The sequence below is a fragment of the Diabrotica virgifera genome, chromosome 3, assembly GCF_917563875.1.
Source record: "Diabrotica virgifera virgifera chromosome 3, PGI_DIABVI_V3a".
NCBI classification, from domain to species: Eukaryota; Metazoa; Arthropoda; class Insecta; order Coleoptera; family Chrysomelidae; genus Diabrotica; species Diabrotica virgifera.
Genome location: NC_065445.1, coordinates 34,726,004 through 34,750,882, shown reverse-complemented (window position 1 = coordinate 34,750,882; position 24,879 = coordinate 34,726,004). Strand labels below are relative to the sequence as shown.

At 33.2% G+C, this 24,879-nt stretch overlaps 1 protein-coding gene across 1 annotated transcript in view; it reads left to right on the top strand.

The window, feature by feature from the left end:
- The window catches only part of LOC114344961 (proteoglycan Cow), a 218,090-nt gene that overhangs the window by 33,303 nt on the left and 159,908 nt on the right, over positions 1-24,879 (top strand). The gene's annotated exons all lie outside the window — the stretch shown is intronic.

The following is a 24,879-nucleotide window of genomic DNA, read 5'->3' as shown; positions in this document are numbered from 1 at the left end:
TTTAAAAATAACACTTTTATTTTATTCCTAGACGATAATGGAACAGTTAAAAGATACGAATTTATAATTTACCCGGAGTCTTCGGCTTCAGTGGAATTGGTATTATCGTAGAGGATACAGAAACATTTTTGACTTCTTGCTGTGCTTATCGCATACATACTTGCATTTTGAACAAACTATAATTGTTTTTGTCCACTTATTGGCCTTTTTTCTTTTCATCATCATCATTTCGCTCTACAACTCTATGTGAGTCTTGGCCGCGTTTACTATTTCCCTCCATTGTTGTCGGTCCTGAGCAGCTATTTCCCATTGTTGTACTCCCATTTTGCGTAGATCACTAGCTACTGCGTCCTTCCATCTCTTTCTTGGGCGACCAACTGACCTTTCTCCATCGGGCCTTTCCCAGAATGTGGCGTTCAGAAGTCTTTCGTCACTTGAACTTAGCACGTGACGCGCCCATCGTATTCTGTTTGCTTTAATGTAGCGTACTTTGTTTTCATCTCCATATATTGTCTGGAGTTCATCGTTGTGTCTTCTTCTCCATTCTCCTGTTGTCTCTTCTCTGCAAGACCCATAGATAGTCCGCAGTATCTTTCTTTCAAGTACCAGTAATTTTGTCGTTTCCCGCTGGTTCAGAGTCCATGTTTCGCTTCCATACGTTATTGTGGGACGAATTATTGTCTTATTTTTGCTGGTTTTGAGAGTATTTTTGATTTAAGTAGGGTCCTTAATGAGTAATATGACCTGTTTCCTGCAATGATCCTGGCTGCCACGTCCTTTTCATATTTATTTTCAGATGTTATGATCGCTCCCAGGTACTTAAATTCTTTGACGACTTCAAAATTGTATTCATTAATTGTTACGTTTTGTCATTGTATTCATTAATTTTTTTTCTTTTAGATTTTGCTAATTTGACAGATGAATGATATCGCCCCTTTTCATTTTGGGATGGTGTTGAAGGTATTAAAGGGGATTATTTATAGTCCACTATCAAGTTTTTATAAAAGTATGAGGAAATTAATTAAATTATAGAAATGCTAATTATGCTGTCTAATAGGGCAATAGTACGCCGACAACTACTAATTATTTGAGATTTTTAGGAACAAATGTATTAGAAAATCGGATGTAATGCAATGTTGTGGATACTTTTTAACCCTCCTTGGTTCTTCTAGGGTTTAGAGTTACAAGCCTAATCTAGTCATTCAATAACTTAATTTTAGAGTCATATAGGAAAAAGAAAATAAAATAAAAAATACGTTTATCACTCAGTGCCAAAAGATACATAACATGGTAGGGACCGTAAACGTTTAAACTTCTTAAATTTTTTCTAAGAATCTCAGACTGATGTGTGTACTTCTTACAATTAAAAAATCTATGATCTAAGTCTGTCGTTTCATTGCAAATATCACAAAGATTGTTATCAATTATTTTTATTTTGTATAAATCTGCCGGATAGCAAGCATGTCCAAACTTCATCCGAGATATGGTTGTTATGGAACTTCTCGGATATACCTACCTAGTTCTAAACAAATTATTTTCATTTTTTGGTAATTTTGAGGTTATTTTATTTTATCTACAACTTTCATATATAAAATTTTTTGATACGATGTCAATCTTTTGAAAATCTAATTTGCTTGGTCTATCAATTATTGTGTATAGACTTAAATATGTACCACTAAAAATTATGTTACAAAAGACACCTTGAGCACCTTATTAAATAAAATGGATATGCTATTATTACGTTACTGCTTGAACATTGCATCTATACAGGTAAGGTAGTGTTCTTTTTAAATTCTATGTCGACACATACTCCAATTTCCTGGTATATTTCCTAAAATATTCACTATTTATATTCACCGTACCATCATCCGTCTTCAAAATTATTGATCTTCCAATTCAATCTACAATTTCCTGTTTCCAGCGTAAAGTAATTTGCCTGGTTTTGGTTAATGCCGCAAATCTCAGGAAAACTCAGCTTCATACTCGAACGTTCACCATGCCAAAGGGGACGTACGTATCTTGTTCTGATCTACAGATAACATTGTAGTACATCTAAACCCCCTTAATGTTGCTCGCTCATTTCGAAAGTTTCGAGTCTATGTGATGCGGTACACAATTTTATTTTTATGTATTTTTAATCGGCATTTTTATGTACTTTAAATCTGGTTTTTTAAATTAAATAGGGACAATTTGTATAAATTGACATTAGAACGGTTTTGTTTAACAATTGCTAGGTTTGTTAGTGTTTGCTACAAGAATTTATAAAACTAACAGGGCCACACCGGCAAACTACGAATACAATACAACATAAGGGCATAGGCGCAAAATGTCGCCTGTCAAAATGTTCAATGTGTTTTAAATGTATTAATTTTTTTTTCGAATCCTGAGAAAATTAATATTTTTGAAAAATTTAAACGCAGAATGAAAGATTAAAAATTATTACTGAGGGCTGAAAGTCCCCTAAAATTTTTATAATGTTTATTTTAATAATTTAAAGTGGTGAAAATAAAAGAAAATTTAGTGTGATTTTCGGCCCTTGGTAATTACTGTTCCGTGGTGTGTTCACAGAAACACATAAATAAAGTAATATTAATAAAACGCAAACAACTGTCAATAATATATTTATTTATTTTTGGTAAAAAAAGGCGTGATTTGTTTATATCTCGTAAGGGTTTGTTATTCTTTTGCCCAGCAAGGGTTTATGACCGACCGACGCCTGCTGGGTTGTGTGAACCGGCTGGAGGCTGTGTATCTGTTATAGTCAAAGCCCGAATTTCAGACACTCCTAGGTTTGACTAGGCAGTCCTCAGGTCTGACTGATGGTCTTAGTCAAAGCCCGAAATAAATTACAATTTCGGCCTTTGACTAGTCAAACCTAGGAGAGACTAAGTTGTTCAGGCAAAGGTCGAAATTTAATTTTATGAAATCGGGGTTTGACTAGTCAAACCTCGATTAGCTATTAAAATGTCGTAATTTGTTAGATTAGGTTTAATAAATCGTCATTTTTTACTTTTAATGTTTATTATTTTTATATTGTTATTAAAATAAAAAAAAGTGTTGATTCACACATGTTGATGTATTATGGCATTTAAAGTTGCACGATACGTTAGACCTTTTACACTTACATAATTTTGAAGAGCATTATATTGCAGTGGCATTTTGCCTGGTCTTCCAAATTTATAATCTTTTGTACTAATTTCTCTTAGCGACAGCTTAACATCTGGAACATTCTCTAAATTAAAAAAATTCTCTTTGCATTCTCGTATTTGATTTCTTGAAAAAAATGTGATTTTATCTTGTATGCTACCCAAAATATTTCGAGCATCTCCTTTGGCTCTATCATTGCTGGGGATATATGTAATGTTACAGTTTTTCCGATCGAAATTGCTTGAAATTTTTTTCACTTAAGTGTTTCATAGCATTAGCCTGGGCATGAAGACCTTCAATTGCCTTTCCTTTATTTATTTTATTTTTTTCTATCTGTGCACAACGCATGCATGTAACTTTTCTTTGGTTTGGATTTGACCATATACTTGGTCAAATCAAATTCAGTGGCGGATTCAGAAATTTGGGGGGGGGGGGGGTTCATGAATCTTGAGGGTGATTTAAATACTTGTCTCTGATGCAAGGTCACTTAGTCTTACCACCCCTAGGATAAGTAAGTGGGTTTTCAATTTATTTTTGGATGGGCCTAAAATTTTTTTTGTTTGACGGCTCTCGGTTTTTCTTTTTTTAAGATTATTAAATTGATATTTATTTATTTTCGTCTGGGGGGGGGGTCATGACCCCTGTGACACCCCCTTGGATCCGCCACTGACCAAATTACGTGTAAATAATAATCAAACTCCGTTCGCTCAACTCAGACAAATTTTGACAGATTCAGAGTAGAAAACGTACAACACAAAATTTCCTACCTCACAATATTAACAGCTCAAATAGAGTTGGTTTCATTAAAAAAAAAAGAAGGATTATTGGAAATGTTGGGAGTGTATTGAGACCGTGCAAGTTAGGCAAAGCGACCTCTATTTCTACGCTCTGTACTTTTATTCGCACTTTTAATTATATTGGCCAATTATATTAGTCGTGGTTGCTGGATAATTGTCAAGGCCATAGTCCAAAAAAATAATAAGAAGAAAAAATAAGATGCAGGTTATGTTTAGCAAACGTAAACAATTGTATGTAGTAAATAAAATCAGTTATTAAAATGCAGTACTGCAAGCAAAATACAATTAATTAAATTTACCTTTATATAATAATTGCATATCATATCAATATTGTGGAGCAATATATAATTTTTCTGCGTCAATGCCAGAAGATATGAAATATACGTCAATTTGACAATTTCATTTGACAATATGAATTATTTAAGATAGATGCAATATTTCTCCGCGACTCGCACACGGTCGTTTCTCGTTTCCCTTTCCAAGTACTTGCACACCGCGAATACTAAACTCATACAAGTCTGTGGAATCTATTTCCTCAAAATATTTTTATTCTGTGTAAAAAATTTAATATTTTTAAATATTTAATGTTAAATAATTTTCTCATTTGTTATGGCGTAAATAAATTCTAATTATTTAAAAAACTGTAACAATACCTATCCCCAGCTTTGATAGAGCAAAAGGAGATGCTCGAAATATTTTGGGTAACATACAAGGTAAAACAACAGACGGTTTACATAGAGTTGGTACGAAATACGGAACAATAAACACACAGTTTTCAAGAAATCAAATAAGAGAATGCAAAGAGAATTTCCTTAATTTCGAAGATGTTTCAGACGTTACGCTGTCTCTAAGAGAAGTTGGTACAAAATATTCTAAATTTGGAGGAAAAGGCTTTATAAAATGCTCTATAAAGTAAAATGAGAAATGCTCTTCAAAATTATGTAAGTGTAAGAGGTCTAACGCATTGTGCAACTCTAAATGCCATAATGCCTCGATATGTGAGAATACACACAATTTTTTTATTTTCATTCCGATAGTATAAAAATAATAAATATTAAAATTAAAAAATTACGTTTTATTAAACCTAATCTACCAAATTACGACATTTTAATAGCTGATCGGGGTTTGACTAGTCAAACCCCGATTTCATAAAATTAAATTTCGACCTTTGCCTGAACAACTTTCGGGATTGGCCCTTATTTCGGGCTTGGACTAAGACCGTCAGTCAGACCTGAGGATTGCCTAGTCAAACCTAGGAGTGCCTGAAATCCGGGCTTTGACTATAACATATCGACTGAACTAGACCACAAACACTAATATATATCATTATGTGGTTCTACCATATGGCCAGACAGGCGACAACTTAATAAATCTGGCGTTTTAAAAACTGAAAACATTTTGTGTGGTTTTTAAGAAGTTGACATAAAGAGGGTGGCTAATCTGGTACCGTAATCTATTATGGAATTTGTGTTTCCCATGAAAAAGCAATGAATTTTATACATTCTGGTTTTGTATATTAGGAGCGAAACACATGTGAATTTTAAATGACCCATATTATTTCGTTTAAAAAGGAAAGCTAATATTTAAAATTAGCAATTAAAAAAATAGTAAAATAGTAATTAAAGCGTGTCGCCACATAACGTAATATTTCATTCTGCATTTAAATTTTTCAAAAATACTTATTAGTTTCCTCAGGATTCGAAAAAAATGAATACATTTAAAACACATTGAAAATTTTGACAGGCGACATTTTGCGCCTTTCCCCTTAAGCCATACTTGCTTGCCTAAGTGCCTAAATAAATATACCCTTCTCATCGAACTAAGTCTTCTTCTTATTCTTAGCCTTCTATCGTCCATGTTTGGACATAGGCCTCCTCTCCCAACTCCTTTTATCAATCTCTATCCTGAGCAACATATTTCCAATTTGTTCCGGCTATTCTTTTAATATCATCAACTCATCTCATATGTGGTCTTCCCCTTGGTCGTTTACTTCCGTAAGGTCTCCAATGTTGTCTTGTTGCGTTCCAACATTGGTCTTTTTGTCTAGCAGTGTGGCATGCAAAGTTCCATTTAAGTTTGGCAATTTCTGTTGTTAAGTCCTCGACTTCTGTTTTGATCTTACCAAGTCGTTCCTCTTTTTATCTGACAGTCGTATACCTAACATTACTCTTTCCATTGCACTTTCTGGCTAGTGGAAATGGCTAGTTTATTCATATTTTCCTTGCATACATGCATACCTAGAACTTATTAAATTGAAAACGTGGCTTTGGAGAGAAGTGAGGTTATGAAAAAAAAATGATTATTAAAACTAAAATCAAATATAATGTTACCCCAAAAAGAGCTTGTTAATATAAAATGAATTTTTTAATGGAACAGGAACTTAAATAGACATCGGCTTCTATAAAAACACAAACTGAAAGACTGACTTTGACAGAATTGGAAGAGAGTTGTACTGAAATGAAGTGTGACACGGAAGAATATAAAATTAATACATGTTTGTGCTGTGGTTGAATTAGCTGTCTTAAAATAGAACAGAACATTTAGAAAATAAAAAATAAAGAGAGTGGGCGCCAACTATTTTTTGAAGAAAAAAAAGTAAAAAGAAACAGGCGGTTAAGAAATGCAAGAAATTCCAAAGAAATTGGAAAAAATTATTTAAATAAAATAATAAAGATGTGCCGTTTACAACGTTGCAGAGTAAGTATATATGTTAAATAATGTTGGTGACAGTAGATCCAGTAGAGGTTTGGGGGGCCTACATCCTACAGGATATAGGCTGGTTGGTTTAATTGGAAGCGAATAAACTGGATAGTCTGTGATCGAATAATCGGGGAATGGTTGAAAGTAAAAAATATACAAGAGTGTTGTGAAACCTGCGTTGGTGTACGACGACGGTGATGTGCGGCCTATAAAGAGGATTCAGAACAAGAAGATAAAGGTAGTTGAAATGAAATTGATACGGTGGATGTTGAGTAAAACTAGAAGGATCAAGATCAGCAACGACGTGATGAGCCAGGTTGACCACAGCCTCAAAAAATCAATCAAGAACAAAGACTGCAATTGTTTAGTCACGTCAGTTATAGAAATGAAAACTATGTGGGAGGAAGGATAGAGCTGTTAAAAGTTAAAGTAAAGTGAGATAGAGAAAGACCGACGGATGGACTGCATGGCAGAGGAGTTAACAGAGAAATGTTGAAATGAAGAAGATACGATAGATAGAAATAAGTGGCGACGAATAATAAGGAACAGCGACATCTGAAAGGGGAAAAGCAGAGGAAGAAGAAAAATTTATTTATTCCATATAATATTAATTACCCTTTTTTCATCGAGAAAATATCCCCAATTCAAAATTTAAAAATCATATCGAGGATAAACGATTGATTTTTTAAAACAAACTTCATTGTCTGTCGGGGATATAAAACCAGATTATATAAAGATGATAATATCAGCATTATACGTAATCTACGAGGTTATGATGGTGGAAGATTTATTATAGTTTAACCCGCTTTTACAAAAGGATTTATTTTGAAAGATAGATTGCAATTTTGTTGGAAATCCTTGACTTTAAATTCCCACGTGGCTTGTTCACAAAGATACATCTGTAATGTTGATATTTAGCATTCTTTAAGATATATAGATATACCTAATAAATGATTAAATAAACAATTGATGGATTCAACCGTTACTTGATGGAAATTCATTTTATCTAGCAATAAAACACTGAAAACTTTTGTTTCCAATATTTCCACAAAATTTATTATCAGTTAATGTCACTACACCTGTTGCGGCAAAGTGCCTTTCTCAAGTGATGCGTGCCTTTTTGCTATTTTTAATGTCTCTACTGAATAGGATGAGGAGTGGGGAGTTCTTTGTCTCAAGTTGATCATTCAGAGTTATATCTGTATTTTTTAAATTATTAATTTCCACAGATTCTAATAAAAATGGCTTAAGGCCTTTATTTTGAATATGAAGTTGATTCTTTCATTAAAAGAATGATTGTGATCTAGAAAGTGAAGTACGTACGTAGAATATATGTTTCTATTATTGAAAGCCCTTTTGTGTCTTGCTATGCGTTTGTCAAAGGTTCTGCCAGTTTGACCGATATAAGTATTTGGACAGTCATCACATGTTAGTTTGTATACACTACTCGGTAATTGCCAATTGTAATAAGAACCAACAGAGAAAGAAATATTGTTGTGGTTAAAAGTTGATAATTCAGTTTTTGCAGTACTTGGTTGTAATCTCCAGTTCTTAAACTATTCGATAAGAATGAATAGTTGCCTGCCACCTCTTATAACAGAATGACCTAGTTACCTTTTGACCCACTTACAACGTGTGGGAGTCATATGTTGCCCTAGGGCCGTATCCCTGGCAGGGAAACTGGCAGGCAACTGGCCACCTCTTATAACAGAATGACCTAGTTACCTTTTGACCCACTTACAACGTGTGGGAGTCATATGTTGCCCTAGGGCCGTATCTAGCCTAGGCCGTTGTCTGTTTTTTGAAAGGCTTTGACCTTTGTATTTTTTGGTTGGCTCACCATGTTCTTGTAACACTGATGATGCTCTTGTTACAGAGCGAAAACGTTTTGTTCTGCCTAAGGTTTACAGTTGTCTCAGTTTCGTATATATTCTGAATAATATTCGCATACCTGTGGTCTATTCTGCATTCTAATAGTGCTTTTAAGATAGCGACTGTTTCCACTATGTCAAATGCTTTGTGAAAGTCAATAACAATAAGTAAGGGATCTATTATATTCGATAGGCTTTTCAACTCAAGTTTTAAGACATTGTAGATGGTTATTTGTTCCGTGGTCTGATCGAAACCATGCTGTTCTTCTGACTCATAGAAATCGAGTTTTACTTCCAATCTGTTTGCCAGTGTTGGAGAGTAAAGAGCTTGTATAGGTGGTTTAGTAAGCAAATGGACGTATACTTTCCAAGATTTAATTTACCTCCTTTTTTATGAAGGATAATGGTAACCGAATTTTTCCATTTATTTGGATTAATTCGTTATGCAGACATAGAGTAAAAAGTGTTTGCATTCGTGACAAGGCCCGACAAGGCTTTGTCAAAATGAAAAGCTTCTTTTGTAACAGTAGCATTAATATCAGCCTTAGAAGTCGTTTTCTGCATTGCTATGTATGGTCAATACTTTTGTATGAAACGGAGCCCTGGACACTCAACATAACGCTGATAATAGGTTAGAAGCCTTTGAACTCTGGCTTTATAGAAGAATCTTGAAAATACCTCGGACAACCCACACCACCAACGAAAATGTTCTGAAGAGAATAGGTACAGTTAAGGAACTGCTAAAAATCATCAAAGTTAGAAAAGTTAGCTACCTGGGACACATCATGAGATACGAAAAGTGCCGCCACGCGTAACTGATCATCCAGGGTACGATTGAAGGAAAACTTGGTCCCGGTAGGCGCCATGTTTCATGGCTTATAAACATCAGAGACTGGAGCGGCCTTGATTAAATATCTTTGTTTAGAGCCGCATTGGCTTGCCAATGTAGTCGTTAACCTCCACTAAAGGAGACAGCAAAACAAGAAGAAGAATCACTACACTATTTCCCCCAGAGTTCTATTATTTTTCATCTTTGTGAAAACTTGTTGAATGTTCTCCCTATAAGGAGGACAAAAACATAGTAAGGCGGAAACTAAGCAAATGTCTGAGACATGTCCTAATATAAGACATCCAGCAAAGCAGGGGTTCCCAACCTTTTAGCAACTGCGTACCACCTGAAATATTTTGAAGATTTTAGCGTACCACTGAACACCGGAGGCATGGAGCAAGCCCCCCCCCCATACCTAATTTTTTTAGCAAAATATTTACACTAGTCAGTCTCACATAAGTAACTAGTGACAAATGGCATTAAAAACAGCGTAGCTTGTCAGAAGAGCATTGGATACTCGGAGATTTGCACCCGATCCAGAAGTCAATTAAGGATTCCTCTTTAAAATTGTCCTTCATAGAATTGTCTTCTCTTAGATCGATGAATATTTCCTGTAATTCCAACTCATTTGGTGAGGTTCCTGCAAAAGGATTTCTGATCCTGTCAAGTTTGAAATAGTCTTCAGAGAAACATTTATTACAACTTTCTTGAAAAGATTCCAAGTGAAGAATTATATCAGCAACCATATCTGGTATTGCAGATATTTTGTTTTCTCCAAAAAACGATGACAGCCTAGGAAATGCAGAATTTATTTTCGTGTATTTAAGAACATAAAAAACCAATTTTTTCTTGAAAGTTTATTTTCACATTGGCTGTGAAGGGTGTTGTATTTGCTCCCTAAAGACCCATGTTCAACGTGTTGAGTCTGTCAAAATTGACAGCTAGATGCGCCAATCTTGACAATCATCCTTCATCACAGAACAAGTTTTTCATGTCATTATTTTTTTCAGTTCAAAGCATTAAAACTTCTGACGTCATTTGGAAGAGACGGATGAAAATTTTCCCTCGAGATAACCATCTCACTTCTACATGCAACAGAAGAGTTTTGACCTTTTGAACAAGGGGAATATCCTTGAATTAAGAGCCCTAGCCTTTATGAAGTTAATAACTTTCATAGCATGTGATGAAACGGAGATCATATTTTCCGGCATACCTTTAGCAGCTAATTGTTTTCGCTGTATGACGCAATGTGTACTTCGGCATTCAGGAGCAACTTTCTTTATTTTTGCTGCTAGCCGTGTCAATTTTTCTGACATAGCTTTTGCTCCATCTGTACATACACCAATACACTTTGACCAAGGAACGCCTATACAGAGTGGCCCAAAAGTCTGGAAACGGCCAATTATCTCGTAAATTGCTAGACATAATTGTACAAAATTTGAGGTCCACCTATTTTGGGATACGGAGATTCCATATTTGATATTTGCAATGTTGCCAGATTTGCCGTTTTTCTTATATTATTAGTAACTTTGGTTTTTCAAATTCCTCACCCTGTATATTCAGTCATTATTGGAATCTCCTATTCAATACGAGTTCAACCATATGTAACACTTATGATTTTATGTAGTCTGGAAGGTCTTAAATACATAAAACAGAAGTCTAGCGACGCCTAATTGTCTCAATAAATTTTTTAGTAATAACTATTTTCAACTACAATAAAACGTAACAATTGATAGATTACAACATTTTTTTAAGATATAAACATTTTTTAATACATAAAACAGAAGTCTGGCAACGCCTAAATATCTCAATAAATTTTTTAATACTAACTATTTTCAACTACATTAAAACGTAACAATTGATAGATTACAACATTTTTTAACATAATGGTTACTTTATCAAGTGTTCAAAATGTGCTCCATTTGTGAGTTGACAGTACCCTAATCGGTGGTAGAATGCGTCTACCACATTTCTCCATGATTGTCTAGAAATTAATCGAGATTCATCGATAATTCGTTGCCTTAGCTCTGCAAGACTTGCTGGTTTAGTTTTGTAAACTGAATTTTTCAAGTATCCCCAATAAAAATAATCTTTAGGATTGAAATCAGGTGAACGTGGAGGCCATTCAATTCTACCTCGTCTACCACTCCATCGTCCGGGAAATATCTCATCTAAATAACGCCGAACATTTACACCAAAATGAGCTGGAGCTCCATCTTGCTGAAACCATATCTGATTAAAATTGGCCCCAAACAAGTTTCTCAGTGTAGGTACAATTTCATTTCTAAGTAACATTTCGTAACTATCTGACGTTAAATTTCCTTCGATAAAGAATGGCCCAATTAACTGAGTACCTACTATACCTGACCATACATTTAATTTTTGTGGTCTTTGGGTATGGTTTTCACGCATCCAGTGTGGATTTACGTCGTTCCAGTACCTTAATTGTGTCGATTTACACTTCCACACAGTGTAAATGTTGCTTCATCGGAAAAACATATTCTGTTAACGAAATTTTCGTCATTTTCAATTTTATCCATCATTACCTCAGTAAACTGTAATCTACGATCGAAGTCATCTTCACTTAATTCTTGCAATAAGTTAATTTTGTATGGTTTAAATTTATTCTTACTTAATACACGTAAGACTGAAGAACGACCTACATCATGTACTTGTGCAACCCTGCGTGAGGATGTATGTGGATCTTCAACAAAACTTTGCATTATGTCTAAAGTTTTGTTGTCATTTATAACTCTTTTCGGTCTACCTGATCGGTATCTATCTTTTACTTCTCCAGATTCCTCAAATCGCTTTACAGTTTTTTGTACCGTCGCCTTATGAATAGGAGAACGGTTTGGGAAAGTATCATTGAACAAGTTGGCTACTTCACAATAAGATCTTTTTCTGTCACCGTACCCTCTCATCATTAGAATAGTAATTCGTTCTTTTTCGTTAAGAGCCATTTTCGAGAAGCAATTTATCTTGCAGAACTTTTCAAAACATAACTACTGTAAATTTTAGTCAATAATGTAAATGGTGAACAAATGTCAAAATCACAGCATTCTACATTTAAATATTTAAATTTATTAAAATCTACATAATTTTGCACTGTTTTATGTATTTAAGACCTTCCAGACTACATAAAATCATAAGTGTTACATAGGGTTGAACTCGTATTAAATAGGAGATTCCAATAATGACTGAATATACAGGGTGATGAATTTGAAAAACCAAAGTTACTAATAATATAAGAGAAACGGCAAATCTGGCAACATTGCAAATATCAAATATGGAATCTCCGCATCCGAAAATAGGTGTATCTCAAATTTTGTACAATTATGACTAGCAATTTACGAGATAATTGACCGTTTCCGGACTTTTGGGCCACTCTGTATATACTCATTTATTGCATTAAAAATGAGTTCCGCTGTAGTGTTTGATTCAAGTGATTTGCAGAACAAAAACTCTTCTATAACTTCTTCATGAAAATAAAATCGTACAAATACGAGTAGTTGCGTAACAGCGTAATCGCTTGTTTCACCCACGTGACGCGTACCACCAGAAACCTTCCCGCGTACCACCAGTGGTACGCATACCACCGGTTGGGAACCCCTGCAGTAAAGTATCAAGAAAAGATATAACCCATAACATAATAAAAAACAGTTAATTTGCATGATATAATCATGGAAGAATAAGGCGCAGAGAAGAATTATTAGAGTCTGAGAATGTCGTCAATATATAACAGCCAATTAATTTTTTATTCAAGCCTGTTCCTGAGGCTTCCAGTTTTCAAAGCCAACGATTAATTTAGTTGGCGTGCTAGTATGTAAACTGCAAGGTAAGTAAAGCCGACTGGGCTCCCAGTTAATAGAGGTTAGGGATGAAATGGGAGGGCGGGCAACATATTTTCTGCAAGTAATTCCCGAAGTATCTGCAGCGGATGCTCTACCTTCCATATTAGAAAAAGCGGAAACCGGCAAATGATATATTAATGCTTCATTTGCAATAAGTGCACACAAACTGGCTCCCTTCGCTTCAACTCAGTTACACTTTGCAAGAAAGTTTCGACTAAAAATTTTATAGACCTGGAGAGAAGTTTCTTGTGAGAAAATTCGGCACTAACGGCAGACGGATGTCTTTGTTTTATTCAAAATAGATAGATAGAGTGATATTAAGAGGAAACAAGAAACTTGGAGTTTACGGAAAAGATGGAAACTTCTTTTTGGAGTGGAGTATTTAACTTTTTGAAAGTGTATTTAAATATAAATTTATTGAACAAATTTAAATTTACGGATAAAGGTCTGGAACTAATAGTTTGGTTACAATGTTAGTAATATCAAAATTAATTGAAATTTGTTTAGAATATAATAATAAGTTTAACTTATGATGATAATATATTAACAAAAATTTGCTCTCAATATTTTTACTTATTTGAAAGTAGGTAATAAAAAAATCTCGGTCTAGGTAGAGAAATCGGTCTTGGGTTGGCAGCATATGGAAAACTTTGAAAAACTTTTAAAAATGCGCTGCTCACATATTTGAAGAGAAAAGAATTTGAACTCTGCGTCCTCTAAGTGTTGATATACGGAGCAGAACACCTTCTCTGCGTGACTTCGTTAAAATAGAGGTCTGCAATCAGGGGTATGTGACTCACAACATCACCCATTTTCAGTCTGTTCGCCTCAAACAGCACCTAATTGGAACCGGACGGAAGATTCTGTCCTTCATAAGGACACAGTCTCTCCAGGTCTCCCTCTTCAGATCAGTTATTATACCGTACATATAATTGACTCTAGCAGTAGCCGTAAAACGAACTTAAGGTTCCGCGGAACGGAATAGGAATAGCCGAACTGAACCGACTACGCACAAGTCCTGTAGTCGGTACAGTTCGGCCATTCCTATTCCGTTCCGCGGAACCCTAGGTACGTAACACGGTAAGGCCGTAGTGGAACAGGTACGGTCTCTCCCAGGGCCGTTGCAACTTATAGTGGAGTGCATATAGATTTTCACTTCGGAAAAAATCAAACAAGATAGAACTTTTTGTAATTTCATTAAGAAATGTTTAATAAACAACATATCAAAAAGTTCTACTCGAGAAGTGGGTGCTTCATTTTTTATTAAACAAATGAACTGCGAAATTAGATGTTTTTTTAAATAACTCCGAAAATATAAATTTTAGAACAAAACTGACGACTATTGAAAAATTCAGAAAATTTTACAAAAAAACCTTATATAAAGAATTTTCTAAAATTAAATCTATATCTTTTTTACAAAATGTAGTTTATACTAGTTGTAATTCGATTCTTATTTTCTCCAATTGATTTGATGAATGCTTTGCAGTTATCCTTTACACATCTCCACTTTGTTTCACCTGAAGCTAATTTTCATTTTTGTTCTTTAAATTTATAACGTTCACACACTAATAACAATTTTCCTCTTTGACTAAAGATTTCATTTATACTTAAAGATGTCATTTAGATTTTGCCTGGATACTGAACTAGTAGTTAATTGAAAGATACATTAAATTACACTACGAGGTGTCGACAGAATAATATGCTTTTTAAAACATAGTACAAAAACAGTGACATTAGTGTATCTTCAACTAGAAATAATTGTTTTTGACTACATGAGCAGTGGCGTAGCAGATACCCAAACAGTATATTTTCCCTAATCTATAATTCCAAGATAAATTTGTGGGCCGAGATGGGAATACACCCTAATACCTACCTGTTAATATTCGAGCCGAGCTGGGGGTTTTTAAAATGTACCTGGGGTATCATAGAGTATTAAAGGATTATAGTGGGCCGAGATGGGAATACCCCACTCCCCTATTAAGACTTAGACCTTTTCTTCTCGTTGGTTGGTAGAGCCAGGCTGCATTACGAGAAAGCTAACGAGAGTGGATTTCTGATCGAACATTATCTTCGTTCGGTCACTGGTGAGTTGCAGCTTATTCCTGGTGAACTTGTGAACCTTAACCAGTCGATCCTTTAAGCCGCTGACATACTCGGAGAATATCTGTACTTCCGCTTCTTCTTCTGGTAGATTGCAATGAAGAACCTTCATTTTTCGATTTGTACATAGCAACATTGGAGTGTAACTAGTTACTGGTTAGCACAAAGAGAGGCACCAGCCTCTCTGGTTTTCATGTACAAACAGGGTCCGTAGGTGTTGATGGTCCGGTTATGTCTTTCTACCATGCCGTTGGACTAAGGATAAAGCGGTGGTGCCGTTAAACCTTCCAAGCCCGGATAAAGGAGGAGAGGCTCGTCAGCAAGGTAAGTACCCTACTGATGAGTTATAAATACCTTGTTCTTAGAGGCAACGTTATGTCTCGGAACAAGACGTATTCAACAATGACGACCAATGCGAGAAAAAGGAAAATGAAAAATATTCTTCGAATCGATACGTGGAATCGGTACGGTACACAGATATAGCATAGTCTAGTACCTAAATTATGTCTCAAATTTGCATTCAATGTTTAATTTTTATTTAGTCGACTAATTGGATAAATGTTTTACACTGACCGGTCTTGTAGGTATAGCGATTCTACAAACATTGATGAACATAAAATTGCGAAACGACCTTGCAACTGGCCTATTGCGGAATCCATTGTAGGCAAAAACAACTTATTTTTAAAATATGGCGCTTCAACATTTTTGTGACTACTGACATTTGCAGTGTTTTCTAATTAGTATGCTTATGAAACTGCAAAGGTTACTATATTGCCGTATATGGCTTTTTAACATCCTATTATAGTTTTTCAATATTTCTGTATGTACATATTAATTTTTAATATTATAAATTTATAATGCAGGTTTTATGAGAAAATAACTGGAGGTACATAATGTAGTATGTATAAAAAATTGTATACATACTTTGTAGATATTTAAAAGACCTTCTACCGGGAGCATATTATATGGAATTAACGAGAATTAAAAACGTTATAATATGTCAAATATACAAACTTATTACGCAGATAAAAGATAAGTCAGCAGAGAACATAATATCAACATAAAATTTTGTATTCATGATGCTTCAAAAGCAGTTCTAGGGAAAAAGACTGTAATATTTATATAAAGACTAATAACTATAAAATAAAGGAATGCCCTTGGTGGGTCCACGAACTTTCTGAAGAAGAAAGCTTACAGTAAATGGATAGCCACTGGAACACCCGAGGATATAAATATATGTATATAGAGAGCAAAGAAGATTAGTAACAAGTCAAGTAAAGAATGCTAAAAATAATTGCTGGGAAAGTACATGCGAATAAGTAAACATGTGTGACGAGCGAAGAGAGCCTGGAAAGTTATTAGAGGACCATTGATTAATAAACACAGCCCTTTCAATAATAAGGACTTTGAACCGATGAAACTTACAAATCATATAAACAATATATACACGAGTCAACAAAACTTGTGAAGTCGTAACGATTAAGTTCATTTAAGATTCTAATTAGGGGGTGATTTTCTCGATTTTTTTACCAAAACCAAAAGGGACTAATTTTATTTTGAGCGTAACTTGTTTAATTTTGATTCTAAAAATTTTTTTTATAAAACAAAAATTAAGCTTTTTTTAAAGACTTTAAATAAGTTGTATTGAGTTTTCCCCGAAATGTGCTTCTTTTTTGCTTATTTCACGTTAAAGTATTCCATTTGGAATTTGACGAATATGAACCTATTTTTCATTAGCTATTATAGCTATAACTCTGCTTCTACTAGGTATAGAAACGTGATATATACACCATTTTTTTTAAATTTTTTACAGGCTATATTTTTGTTAAGAATGTTTTTTCGACAAAATAATTACTATTTGAGTTATTTGCGAAAAACCGTCTAAAAAGCGTGGTTATTTTGTTGAAAAAATGAACATATTCACTGCCAAATAACTCGAAAAGTATTGACTTAATCAAAAAACTCTATAGGACAAAATTTACTTAAAATTAGCCAGTTTATCCATTTCCTGACTTCCTTTGGACGAATATTTTTTCACCCCCAAGAGGGGGTGAAAATCACCCCCAGGGCAAAAGCACATATCGGCACAATATCACTTTTTTTCTTTGACTTGTTAGCTATGTGTATGCCAAATTTCTTGTCAATCCAAGCGGTTCTTTAAAATTTAGAGGTTTTGCAATATTTTACCGTTAAAGAACGGACTAAAAATGAAAAAATTGAATTCTAGAAGTAATAGGCAAAATCCCCTAATATCCCAACAGGGGTGCCTTTAACAAGTAATCGGTATATATTTATATTATGCATGTATATTGTTTGTAAAATTAGTACATTTTCGTAATTGTTGCTAAAGATTTTAAAACACAAAATAAATTAAAACAGTGTTAACAAAAATGCCATCTAGTCTGTGAATACAGTAATACCCCAGGCTGTGGGTGAAACATAGGTCGATTTCAGGATATAATTCAGGAATTTTTGAAACCTATCAGGTGTTGTAAAAGACGATGCCAGAAATAACTTCTACTAAAATGTAACCAAAAATATTGTACGCTTTTTTTATTGCGATTTTCATTTGTTAAATTTGCAATCTTTAATGATTTTTTTAATTTTGCAGCTTAGTATATTGATTTTAGAGAAAAACTTTTTAATAGAAAGTTGTAGTAAATTAAAAAACCTACAATTTGAGGTACGGTAAGTTTAATTTGGTTAATTGGTTATTGCAAAACAGCCTGCGAAAGGTTCAAAATGGCCGTCTTTTACAACTGCATTATTTATTGTACAAATAATTTTTTTATTTTTTAAAGCTTTAAAATGAAGATCTTTCAATTCCAAACATAAAAAAAATTGTAAAGCCAAATTAACGAATTTGTTGCTTAGATATTATAAATTGTTTATCCCAAGAGGTCAAATGTCGAAGGCTATAACTTTTTGAAAAAAATCGTAGAGAGTTGGTGAAACATCTAATCTCCTTTTAAAGAGTAATATTTTCACATTCTGATGTAAATAAATGCGTATAACATTTTTAAATCTCTAATTTATGGGTTTGAAAATAAGGGGGCAAATTTCGTTATAAACATTTAGAGCTGAAGCGGCCCTGTACATCCTATGAGTTTCTAACTTACAGATTATTGTTGCTGAAGACAAAACGAAGATTTATAAAAAAATAAAAATTTTCTACAACCAACTGAAGCCGAGATAATTGTTTTTTTTCTTAAGTCGTAGTGCCTTTATTCATAACAATTAAGAAACTATTTTACAGTCATTGACTAAAGAAAGACTAAAATTATCTTAAAATAAAAATTATTATAAAATATAATTATATTTAATTATTAAAAATTATTTTTAAAATCGGTGCTTTTGCGAGCGGCCGAATTTTGCAAATCGACCGGCTCGCTTCAAATCCGCGCGCTCGGAAAATTTTTACGTAACTTGTATTAAACTTTGACAGAAAACAATTTAATAATATTACCATTATAATATACAGTCTATTTACCACTGTATTTGTTTTTCTTGATAAACTTTTATATGTGAAATTTCATTTTTGAAGAAATAATATTACAAAAATGATACATACATATGAAATATATAACTATATTTTTAATTTTTTCATTGTTATATAAATATAATAATAATAATGTCACTTCTTACTATATTATACAATATAAAATTTTTCTTCTTGTAGTGACTATTCTTTTTTAATTTCACATATAAAAGTTTATCAAGAAAAATAAATACAGTGGTAAATAGACTGTATATTATAATGGTAATATAGTATGATAGAATTGATCCAAAAGATGGCATAACCCAGACATCCAAAGTGAAAGTTATCCTCCAACACCAAATTGTTCTATATGGTCCACATAATGTTCAGAAAAAAGTCACACCATTTTTAGCGTCGGGTTTGAGGGGGGGGAGAGGGGGGAGAAATCGGTAAATTCGTAGTTTTTTACGTTTTTCGCCAATATTTCTAAAACTGTGCGGTTTAGCATGAACAACCTTTTATACAAAAATGTTCTACATTAAATTTGAAATAAAAAAGACCCTATGCATAATCCTTCTAAAATGAACGGTTTCAAAGTTACTGAGGTAGTATAATATAATTGGTCCAAAAAAAGGCCTAACCTAAACATCCAAAGTAGAAGTTTTCCTCCAACACCAAATTGTTCTATATGGTCCACATATTGTTCAGTAAAAAGTTACACCATTTTAAGCATCCGGTTTGGGGGGGATATAAGGGGAGACGTCGGTAAATTAGTAGTTTTTTTACGTTTTTCGTCAATATTTCTAAAACTATACTTTAGCGTAAACAATGTTCTATACAGAAATGTTCTACATAAAATTTAAAACAAAAAAGGTCCTACACATAATTGTTATAAAATCAACGGTTCCAGAGTTACGGAGGGTGAAAAGTGGAGGTTTTCGATACATACTTTTTATATTTTTTGGGCAATTGATGATGATTTTGGGTGGTGAGGTTGACGTTTATTCAAGGGCTTATCACTAACATACCATCGGCCACTGAAATAGTAAATTTGATTTATAAAACACAATCCTGTTAAAGAAAATCAGTAGGAAATTGCCCAAAAAATATAAAAACTATCGAAAACCTCCACTTTTTACCCTCCGTAACTCTGGAACTGTTGATTTTATAACAATTATGTACCCAACCTTTTTTGTTTTAAATTTTATGTAGAACATTTTTGTGTAGAACATTGTTTACGCTAAAGCATAGTTTTAGAAATATGCACGAAAAACGTAAAAAAACTACTAATTTACCGACGTCTCCCCTTATATCCCCCCCAAACCGGATGCTTAAAATGGTGTAACTTTTTACTGAACAATATGTGGACCATATAGAACAATTTAGTGTTGGAGGAAAACTTCTACTTTGGATGTTTAGGTTAGGCCTTTTTTTGGACCAATTATATTATACTACCTCAGTAACTTTGAAACCGTTCATTTTAGAAGGATTATGCATAGGGACATTTTATTTCAAATTTAATGTAGAACATTTTTGTATAGAAGGTTATTCATGCTTAACCGCACAGTTTTAGAAATATTGACGAAAAACGTAAAAAACTACGAATTTACCGATTTCTCCCCCTCTCCCCCCCAAACCCGACGCTCAAAATGGTGTGACTTTTTTTCTGAACATTATGTGGACCATATAGAACAATTTTGGTGTTAAAGGATAACTTTCACTTTGGATGTCTGGGTTTGGGTCTGGTTATACCATACTAATAGTATTAAATTGTTTTCTGTCAAAATTTAATACAAGTTACGTAAAAATTTTCCGAGCGCGCGGATTTGAAGCGAGCCGGGCGATTTGCAAAATTCGGCCGTTTGCAAAAGCACCGATTTAAAAAATAATTTTTAATAATTAAATGTAATTATATTTTATAATAATTTTTATTTTAAGATAATATAAGTCTTTCTTTAGTCAATGACTGTAAAATAATTTCTTAATTGTTATAAATAAAGGCACTACGATTTAAGAAAAAAAAAAAAAAACAATTATCTTGGCTTCAGGTGGTTGTAGAAAATTTTAGTTTTTTTATAAATCTTCGTTTCGTCTTCAGCAACAATAATCTGTAAGTTAGAAACTCATAGGATATACAGGGCCGCTTCAGCTCTAAATGTTTATAACGAAATTTGCCCCCTTATTTTCAAACCCAAAAATTATCTCGGCTTCAGTTGGTCGTAGAAATTTTTTATTTTTTTTTTAAATCTTCGTTTTATCTTCAGCAACAATAATCTGTAAGTTAAAAACTCATAGGATGTACAGGGCCGCTTCAGCTCTAAATGTTTATAACGAAATTTGCCCCCTTATTTTCAAACCCAAAAATTAGAGGTTTAAAAATGTTTAACGCATTTATTTACATCAGAATATGAAAATATAACTCTTTAGAAGGAGATTGGATGTTTCACCAACTCTCTACGATTTTTTTTTCAAAAAGTTATAGCCTTCGACATTTGACCTCTTGGGATAAACAATTTATAATATCTAAGCAACAAATTCGTTAATCTGGCTTTACAATTTTTTTATGTTTGGAATTGAAAGATCTTCATTTTAAAGCTTTAAAAAATAAAAAAATATTTGTACAATAAATAATGCAATGTTGTTCTGAAGCTATTTTCTTGTGGCATTTTTACAATTTTAACTATATATAATGGGAAATAAGCCACAATATTATTAAAAAAATGATTTTTATTAACGTTTCGACGCCCAAATCGGGTGCCGTTGTCAAAATACAAAATATTACTAACATAAACAAAAATGTTGTTGCTTAGTAAAAAAATTCTTCTAATAATTTATTTAATTTGACTCATTTATATCGGCAATTCAGATACATATGATACATTTTAAAGTAGAAGACTTTAAAATGATATTGCAAATATTTATGACTTGCGTTCCTGGGACGACTTTACTGAAAGATAGTTCATTCGATTACATGAAATCAACCCCAACTCAAGAATATCCGTCACAAAAAAATCATAGCTTGTGATCTGTCTTTAAAAAGACAACCACATGCAACGGTGACATTAAAATTCTCGCGTTAGAGATCTCATAGTATATCACAAGCGAAACCAGGAAAAACCTCGTGATACTATCCCGACATTGTAAGTATTTGGTCTTACATTTGATTTACTCTCAAAATTAATACCAAATTCTGACTTTACTATAATTTTGTTTAAATTATAAATAATATCAATAATACATGGATATATAAGTAACACTAAAATATAAAATAAGTACTAACTCTACTATTGACTTACTAATTGTGGTATTTTCTTTCTATTGACTTCCTCTTTCAGTATGGGTATCCACATCCTACTGCATTCCACTGAGGAATTTGCGACACAATTGGTTTCGTTTAGCATAATTAGAGCCGCTTCTTTGATTTTTCTCTTTTTACTATCTGTTTCTTTCAGGACTATACTTAAATCTCTCCACTGAACTCTATGTTCATTATCCCATGCGTGTTGACATATTTGAGATCTATCAAATTCTCTATTTTTAATATAAGATTGATGTTCACTTATTCTAAAATATATACGAGGAAAATATCAATACCATACATAAAAGGACTATCCGAGAAAATTAAAACAATAGGAAATAAATTCAACATTTCAACAACATTCAAAACAACCAACACATTGAGATCTATTCTATCTAAAACTAAACCTAACAATGAACAAGAAAGGACAAAGAATTGTATTTATAAAATACCTTGTGAATGCGAACAGTTTTATATAGGTGAAACATCAAGACCATTATTATGGTATTATTATGGTATTAATTTTGAGAGTAAATTAAATGTAAGACCAAATACTTACGATGTCGGGATAGTATCACGAGGTTTTTCCTGGTTTTCCCTTGTGATTTACTATGAGATCTCTAACGCGAGAATTTTAATGTCACCGTTGCATGTGGTTGTCTTTTTAAAGACAGATCACATGCTATGATTTTTTTGTGACGGATATTCTTGAGTTTGGGTTGATTTCATGTAATCGAATGAACTATCTTTCAGTAAAGTCGTCCCAGGAACGCAACTCATAAATATTGGCAATATCATTTTAAAGTCTTCTACTTTAAAATGTATCATATGTATCTGAATTTCCGATATAAATGAGTCAAATTAAATAAATTATTAGAAGAATTTTTTTACTAAGCAAACAACATTTTTGTTTATGTTAGTAGTATTTTGTATTTTGACAACGGCACCCGATTTGGGCGTCGAAACGTTAATAAAAATCATTTTTTTAATAATATTGTGGCTTATTTCCCATTATATATAGTTAACATAATGCAATTGTAAAAAACGGCCATTTTGGACCTTTCGCAGGCTGTTTTGCAATAACCAATTAACGAAATTAAACTTACCATAGCTCAAATTGTAGGTTTTTTAATTTACTACAACTTTCTAAGTTTCTAAGTTTTTCTCTAAAATCAATATCCTAAGCTACAAAATTAAAAATCATTAATAATTGCAAATTTAACAAATGAAAGTCGCAATAAGAAAAAGCGCACAATATTTTTGGTTACATTTTAGTAGAAGTTATTCCTGGCATCGTCCTTTACAACACCTGATAGGTTTCAAAAATTCCCGAATTATATCACGTTTTTTCACCCACAGCCTGGGGTATAAATTTTTAAAAAGTATCATTTCCGACGTTCAGCGTCACTTTGGCGTCCATATCTTCCGGTCGACATTGATACAAAGAGAGCGGGCAAAAATGTCTGGAGTAAAACACTTTTGCATCTTTTATTACTGTCACAAAGTGAACTGAACTGAACCTTCTTTTTAAAACAAAAGTAAAATATTGTATGCCACGGCAAAATCTCTCAATCCTGCAGTGGAAACTAATAAATCTTCTTGTGCTGTCAGTGCGCGAAAAGTTGTTTAAACTTTTAATTGAAATATTGTCATTGTTTGGGCATTATTTTTCAGAGTATTTTTAAAAACCAGTCAACCTCTTAGATATTTATTTGTACTCGTGCAAAAGACAGAGTAATTAGATAGAGTAACTTTTTTTCGTGATAATTAATTAGATTAATTGAGTTGGTGGTCATTTTATTTTATCCTTTTCGCACTTCGATGTAATGAGATTGCACAACTTTATATGATCATACTTAGAGCAAAGTAATAACCTGTTTTTGACGCTACGTTTTCTTCTTCTTTATCGGGAACTGTTTAGTGCCCAGTTTGGGCGTCCGAGTTATATTTTCATATTTCTTGTATGTAATCATGTCCAATGTCTATCCCTCCCAGTCCCTAGCTAATTCTTCCATTTGTTGAAATGATTTTCCTTTCTTGCCTATTTGCAATGATTGTTCCAACTATCCTATCCTCGGCCTTCCCTTTGTTCTCTTCCCTTTCGTGTCTCTTGGATTCCATTCCTCTAGTTACTAGTCTGCTCTGTTTCATCCTAATACTGTGACCAAACCAGTTTAATTTTCTTCTTTTGATTTTAGATCCTATCAGTTCTTGCTTCAATTCATTTCTTATGTAATCATTTCTAATATGACCCATTTTTGTGAACCAATTTTTTTTGCAGTTTCAGCGCTTCGTTTTAGACCATATAAATACAAAACACTATTTTTTGAAAAGGTTCTCTTCTTTTCTTCTTCACTAATGGTTGTGACTAGCACTTAAAATCATTACGACTAGAAAATCTGGGACGATTTTCTGTAGGTTTCTCCGTAGGTTCTATGTTCATAACGGCATCATTGTTTTCTATCTTCTGTACTTCTTATAATGCATATTCATCAAATATAGATCTTTGACTAAACAACCATCCTCTTATTCACTATTTTCTTCATCTAAAGACTCTTAGCCACTAATATCTTCACTCTATTCGTCGTAGAATAGGTCGTCAAAAAGGTTTTTTTACGTAAGAGGGCGCCTTCTTTCATAAAATGCCGTTTTATCAGCAAGTTATAGCTTTTCAATAATCCAATTTCCAATAATAATAACAATTACTAGGACAAAAAAAACAAAAAAATTAAATAAACCTCTAACGTTAATCCGAAAAAAATTTAACATAAACCACAACGTGATGTCTAATGACACAAAATGACT